The 7,913-nt window shown below is 34.1% G+C and overlaps 1 non-coding gene across 1 annotated transcript; it reads right to left on the minus strand.

The window, feature by feature from the left end:
- Positions 1 to 213: 213 nt before the first annotated feature.
- Positions 214 to 286, minus strand: Trnaa-agc. Its single transcript has one exon. It is a non-coding gene; the product is annotated as a tRNA-Ala (tRNA).
- Between the last annotated feature and the right edge of the window lie 7,627 nt (positions 287 to 7,913).

Raw genomic sequence — 7,913 nt, forward strand, 5'->3', positions numbered from 1 at the left:
TGCCTGTATATTTTTTTAAATTATTAAGAAAAAGAGTATATGATTTTAAATAATCTGAGAAAAAATGAATCAATGATAGAAAATGGTGAAAAAGACAATGGAGGATGATAAAAAAATTAATTATTTCAATCATCCACTGATTTGCTCGTTTTATGAAGCTTTAAAAAAAATAATTTTTCCCCTGTTTAAAATTAAAAAAAAAATAAAAAGTTGTGGAGGCGCCGGGTATCGATCCCGGTACCTCTCGCATGCTAAGCGAGCGCTCTACCATCTGAGCTACGCCCCCGACGGATACTTCTTTATAAACGTCGTATATAATTAGCTCAACACATCAATTTTACCTCAATTTTTTTTATCATATTTGTTATTCAATAGAATTTAGCAAATTATTGCACGGTAAGTACTTTAATCTCGTATTTTTCACAAAAGCTGGTCACGCAACAAAAAAAAATTATTTATTCGACCGTCAATACCTGTTGGAGCGTTATATTTAGCTTCCTTCCGTTTGTATTCAACCTAACAGGAAACAGCAGGACTGTAGCACACTCATTATTTGTCCCCGGGTAATACTGATGGGATAATCACCCATTAGGCCTTGATCTTTTTCATTTGTTATACAGGGTTGCTGATATGTATGGGAACGGTCGATTATTAGGTAAAATATAAGATGTACGGCAAAAAGTTAAATATAAAAGTTAGCGATGGGAACTATCGAATGAATTAGACTATCGAATGGTTACTGAATGAATGATTTCAACTATCGAATGGTTTTATTCGAATAAAATCATTCATTCATTTGTATACTAAAGCATATGTGACAACCTCGCCGTCCGACTAAATGGTTATCGTTCAGCCACGACTATCGAATGCTTTTGATAAATGAAATTTAGTATTCGTTTGATTTTTGTGTGCATCAGTGCATTATTAGTTCTTCCAAAATTTTATAACTTCACCTTATAAATACTGTGCTATTTTTGCGTTTATTAAAATATTTAAAATACTAAAATAGTAGTTTTTTTTAATTGACGATTGTGTGCGTGTGCAGGTGTCAAAATTTTTCCGAAAATTTGTGTGATTTTCCGTAGCCCGATCTTTCAATTATTTTATTTTATATGGTATGCATGGTCTATTCGTCCGCCTCACAATGTAGCCACAGTATAGCATTTACGTATACAAAGTAAGTGATACACAGTGTGCCGTAGGATACACAGTGCTGATGTATTACGTTTAAACTATGTTTACATTGCAGTTGTGACTACCGCGTGTATACCTATGTATTTTGCTTCGTATATACATCTTGTGCTAGATAAAACTACTTCTTATGAACGAATTTAGGAAATAATACAAAGTTTTGATGCCTATATAACTTTTCGTTCTTTTAAGAAATATTTATTCAATGATACCAATTATATCTTTTAGAACGAAAATTAGGAATGCAAAACTTTGTATTTTCCAAAAGTATCTCGATCGTAAGTTCCAGAGAAGTAGCCTTAAAATTGTTCCAATTTTGTTTTGTATTAAATAAAATTCATATAACGCATGGAACGCAATAGCGCAAATAACACAATAATAATAATTATTTACACTGCAGAAACCAGAAGTAAGAAAACACTGTAAAAGAACAGAATTTGTATCAAAATGTATTAAAAATATAAGTACCTAGTATAACAACATACTAAAATGGTAAACACTGGTATATCGCCACGATTTGGTGGACCTCGTTTAGTCATTTTTTCTCCTCTTTTCCCTCCAAGCAGTTGGTTTATTAGCATACTCATTCATCGAGCACTCTGTTGGACTTTGTTGTATTTTATTTCCAGATTAACAATCTCACCCTTAAATTTTATATGAAACTGATTATTGAATATTAAACATATCTGTATATATCCATCCATCAATAACTTACCGAATATCTGTGTAAGAAGTTCTTTGAAGTGTTTAAATCTTTCTTTCTCTGGTCCATTTAGATTTTCATTATTTCCAAATTAAAAAAATATATTGCAGAGCTAACTCAGCTAACCTCTTTTATACGAGAATATTTGGAGTTTTCATTCATTGGAGTCAAAATTTGGTAAATTGGGTATCGAGTAAGGGAAGAGTTGCTGCTATAATATTAATAATACTCTTAGGAAGGTGTAACAAGGTAATTAAAAACTTGTACTTACCTTAAAATCTCTTTTAAACTACACACAAACAGAACATTTATATAGAGCTTCCGAATGATAAAACAATAATGGCTGCTAACACATACCACTCCTAGAAAGGAGAAAGGAGAGGGACACATAAGATACACTTGGTCGGTGTATCTACGCTGAGGCTATCCGCGCATGCGCACACCTTCATTTCATGCTAGAATGTAGACACAACAGTACACTATTACAAAGTGTCTATATAGATATTTATATTATGTGTATACGTCATATTTTTACAAGGTGTGTACTATAGGCACAACTATGATAAGAAGTATCACACATACATATGACTTATACATTGTATGTCTCATATACCGACGTCAGATTTCATCATTTTAATTATTATTTTCGTTACAAAAACTCTTTAGAATCTTGAGTGCATACGGTATACAACTAGTAAACACTGTATCACACAATTCTATCAATATAAACATGCGTGTATCTCATATGTATATGTTAGAACTAGATGAACACTTAGATTCACTTTAACATATGTTGTTTCTCATGTGTCTCCCTTGTAGAAACGTAATTTCATTTGGACGTGCTATATGGGTAATAATCGACCGTTTCCATACATAAAAGCGACCCTGTACATGTATAGATAGGTACTTTTTGAAGTTATGAAAATTCTAAATACATTTTCTGATTTTTTTGCCAAGTACAATTAAATTTTAAACAAACCACTGTATACTGGGTGTACTCAAATTTCTGTAGTGTGCATTCTTATGTGGGACACCGAGTAAAATAGCTCTCCTTTAAAAAAATTGTAAAAATGTTAAAAGTATTGATGCTGTTGAACTCACCTCCTATATCTTTATCCCCGGCTAAACAAAAACATAAAGCAGAACTACTTTGCATCTTTACTAGACATTTATTCTCCAATAACGTCGTGCAAAACGATATTTATAGCGCACATAAAGCGCTTTCTGAAAAGGTTAGGACTCTGTTACAGACGCTGTATTCTTTTCACTCTATTTATATCTTTTTCAGAAAAGATTTGCTTCCCTCTGGAATTGGTCCCATGTTACAGACAAAAGATAATAGTTTAGAAAATATAGAGTATAGATAAATAAAACAAGTTTAGGTTGGACACTAGAGTGGGCCAAAAAAATATTTACACTACTTTATACTCTGAAAAAAAATGTTGGTAGATAATCAAGAACAATGCCAGGAATATAATGAAAGAACAAAGGATTCGGGAGCTTTATAATGAAAAAATTAAAGAACACGCAGCTCCAACATAAACTTACCCTAAGGGCAAGGACACTATAGAGATAAGGATAGTTCGATTCCTATCTTCCTGCACTGTCAGTTTTTTTACGTCATCTACTGACCGAGTTGAAGTTGGCGCTAAAGATTTTAGACAGTGACAGTTATTTTTGCATTTGACGGACGAGCGCACAGTGCGTTGGAAGATAAATTTAGCGGGACAAAAGCGTTTGGTTAGAAATAAGCCAAAAAATGTGTACTGAAAAAAATAAATAGTAGACATTCCAATTGATACAAAAATGCATGAATATTCTTTGTATTTCGATACATTTTTATCAACCAAATTTAGTCATTTTCTGCTCAGCAAGGCAGAGATCATACGAAAACAAAATATTTACAAGTGCTTATACATTTTATTAGAAAGCCAAATTATGTTGAAGATTGCCAAAGGTATGTACTTTTCTACTGTACGTATATTATTTGTTAAAATCCTTCGTGCCTTTGTTCTGCAGATATCAAACTTTCACTTTTTTTTCAAATATCGATATATTGAATGATGTAGATCTTTTGAGTTACCAACACAGGTAGTTACAGGCACAGGGAGTTCAAGCTTAACAGGTGAATGCCCAAAAAGATTCATTTCAATCGGATAGTATAAAAACAAAACAACTCCATCAAAAGGCACTGAGTTTAAAAAATTGTCTTAGATACTTACTATATATGAATTTACAATTACCGAGTGTTAAAATTAAAATTAAAATATCTATCTTATTTATTATTTTCAAAATAAAATATATTTTTCTAAAATAAATTATAGAGGGTGTCACAAGAATACAAATTAATTAAAAAAAAACTGCTAAACAGTTTTTTGATATCATAATTTTATGTATTTGGCAATAGTTTACAATAGGGTTTTTGTGTGTCATGTACGAATAATATCATAGTTTTATTATCTTGTATTTATTTATTAATAAATTAAGTTGTTAATAAATAAATAAATTTAACCATATAGTTGCTATATATTAGACCATTTGCTACGTTCTTAGATTTAAGTCCCAAACATTGCTCTTGAGATTTTGTCCCGCTAGAATAACCATCCGCCGCGCTGTGGAGCGCTGGTCAGCGCGTGACGTAGCATTCCAGGGCGACTACGACAGCGGCGATTTGACGCGATCGAACAGTCCTTTAGAATACAGTCCTTGCCCTAAGGGTGCGTTTATGTAAGAGCGACGATAGTAGTGAAGCAAAGAATATTATTATATTAATTTATATGTAGGTGTTTATATTGGAGCAAAGCGTCGAGACACGGTTGGCAGTTGAGCAACGATAAGAGCAGCGCTAATTCACTGCTTTTATCGTTTATCGCAGCTCATACATAAACGTACCCATTTTTAATTAATATAATAATATTCTTTGCCTCGCTACTATCGCTGCTCTAAACGATAAAAGCAGTGAATTAGCGCTGCTCTTATCGTTGCTCAACTGTTAGCAACGTTTTCGATGGAGAATTTTAAGACAGCTGGTTCTTTAATATATCTTTTGCTATACGAATATCTCGTTTTATAAATAATACTTGTGTTCTTTAATTTTTTCATTTTAAAGCTCTCGAATCCTTTGTTCTTTCATTATATTTCTGGCATTGTTCCAGCCCATTTTGTGTCTGTTTCACTGACTTTGTCCCCCCTAATCTAGTCGCCTCTGTATTATAGTTATATTTAAGGTCCCACAGGATATCTCTCAGCGCTTTGGTGTTTGTTGTTGCGTCTCGTCTGATGCGATAGGGGAGGACGAGGCATCCGTACCGAAATTTATGGGTGTCAAAAGGGCAATTTTTCTATTTAGCAGCTGTGCGTGCGGGATACGCGGGATTAATTTATCCGGGTCGGCGTTTTATAAACGTCTAACGAGGCCAGTGGCGTCCTAACGACCAGAAATGTACTAATTTCTCGAAATTTTTGTATTTGTCACGATCATAGAATAAAAAGACATACACACAACCAAACTTAGATGGAATCACCTATTATTTTTCATAATTTTTCAGACGTATGAACATTTTGTGTTAGCTAGGGTGCAGTATGTTTAAAATTGCAGTTGTATAAATAAAACTCAGTCCTTACCAAAGACTTCTAATGAAAAATAATCCGTATAGCAATAAAAAGATTAATCAGTTCCAAAAATAAACACAATGGTATTTTTTTGGTTTCTGAAAGGAAATGAGATCTAAATTTTTAATAGTCAAAAAGAAAAAACACCAAGACAATTGATAATTTTAATAATCCGTTTTGTCACCTCTAGCCCTTATGCAAGCTTCTATTCGCGCTAGCATGCTTCTTATTAAATTATCAACGTTGTCTTGGGGTATGCTTTCCCATTCTGTCAATGCTGCATCAATAAGCTGTGAGAGGGTTTAGATCTGGTGAACATGCAGGCCAGTCCAATACTATGACACCTTCCATTTCAAGATATTCTCTAGCCACTCTGCTGGTATGAGGAGGTGCATTACCGTGCGTGAAGTTAAAATTATCCCCAATTGCAGCTCTCCAAACCAGGGGCGGATACAGGAATTTACTTTAGGGGGGCCCAAAATGAAAAGCAATGTAGAATATGCTTTTTAGGGCGCCATTTTTAACCCAAAAGCCTAATATTTTACACAATTCACAGACTTTAGGGAGGGGCCGGGCCCCATGGGCCCTCGCCCTGCATCCGCCACTGCTCCAAACCCTAACAATTGGTTCTAGCACTAAATCAACATATACATGGAATACAACAATAATATGGAGTTTTCGCTCCCAGCATAATACCTCTCCAGAACATTACAATTCCTCCTTTATATCTTGGTACAGATTTGGCAGCTTGGAGTCTCGTTCGTCTTTCCGGAGCTCTAAGAACCCGAATTCTATGGTCATCTGGTCTTAGGCCAATTCTGATCTCATCCGAAAAAAGGACATTTTGCCAATTCTCAATTATCCAGTTTTGATGTTGAAGGCCCCAATTTAGCCAGTTAATTTTATTTTGCTGAGATAACTGTGGGACCCGTAACTCTCCACTACTGAATAACCCTCGAGCACGAAGCCTTTTTCTTATGGTTTTAATTAAAACGTTCACACCTATAGCGGCCAGAAGTTGTCTTTGTACCTTTGGTTGAGAAACATTGGGATTTTTTCTAGCAATTTGGCACACAAAGCGGTCTCGTTGTTCAATTATGACTCTTTGATGACTTTATCTGGGCCTGTTCTTGAACGTTCCTAGTTCCAAGTACCTTGCATGTGTTTTCGATATCACATCCTGGGTAACGCCCAAGGACTGTATATATTCTAAAGGACTGTTCGATCTCGCTGAAACTAGAAGTCGATGAAAGGTTTTTAATTAAAATAAATTCAGTGAGTTTAATTCAATTGATTTCATATAAATTATTTCGGAAACATTGTCTGAAGGAGAGTAATTGAGAAGAAATCGTATAGGCAATATCATCGGGGTATTTAAGGTATAGAACCTGACCCATTTCATATATATCCTCATCAGAAACAGAAGGATTCTGCTTGATTCGCGATAGCATGTGACAGATATGGAAATGCGGCCCGGGCCCCCCGAAGGCCCGGGCCCGTGTGCTTCGCACACACGGCACATCAAAAGTTACGCCACTGCATGACACACAAAAACCGTATTGTAAACTATTGCCAAATACATAAAATTATGATATCAAAAAACTCTTTAGCAGTTTTTTTTAATTAATTTGTAATCTTGTGACACCCTCTATAAATTATTTAAAAAAAAATATATTTTATTTTGAAAATAATAAATAAGATAGATATTTTAATTTTAATTTTAACACTCGTTAATTGTAAATTCATATATAGTAAGTATCTAAGACAATTTTTTAAACTCAGTGCCTTTTGGTGGAGTTGTTTTGTTTTTATACTATCCGATTGAAATTAATCTTTTTGGACATTCACCTGTTAAGCTTGAACTCCCTGTGACTGTGACTACCTGTGTTGGTAACTATTGGTAACTCAAAAGATCTACATCGTTCAATATATCGATATTTGAAAAAAAAGTGAAAGTTTGATATGTGCAGAACAAAGGCACGAAGGATTTTAACAAATAATATAGTACAGTAGAAAAGTACATACCTTTGGCAATCTTCAACATAATTTGGCTTTCTAATAAAATGTATAAGCACTTGTAAATATTTTGTTTTCGTATGATCTCTGCCTTGCTGAGCAGAAAACGACCAAATTTGGTTGATAAAAATGTATCGAAATACAAAAAATATTCATGCATTTTTGTATCAATTGGAATGTCTACTATTTATTATCAGTACACATTTTTTGGCTTATTTCTAACCAAACGCTTTTGTCCCGCTAAATTTATCTTCCAACGCACTGTGCGCTCGTCCGTCAAATGCTAAAATTGTCACTGTCAAAATCTTTAGCACCAACTTCAACTCGGTCAGTAGATGACGTAAAAAAACTGACAGTGCAGGAAGATAGGAATCGAACTATCCTTATATCT

The sequence above is a fragment of the Sitophilus oryzae genome, unplaced genomic scaffold, assembly GCF_002938485.1.
Source record: "Sitophilus oryzae breed Bouriz unplaced genomic scaffold, Soryzae_2.0 scaffold_85_pilon_pilon, whole genome shotgun sequence".
Lineage (NCBI taxonomy): Eukaryota > Metazoa > Arthropoda > Insecta > Coleoptera > Curculionidae > Sitophilus > Sitophilus oryzae.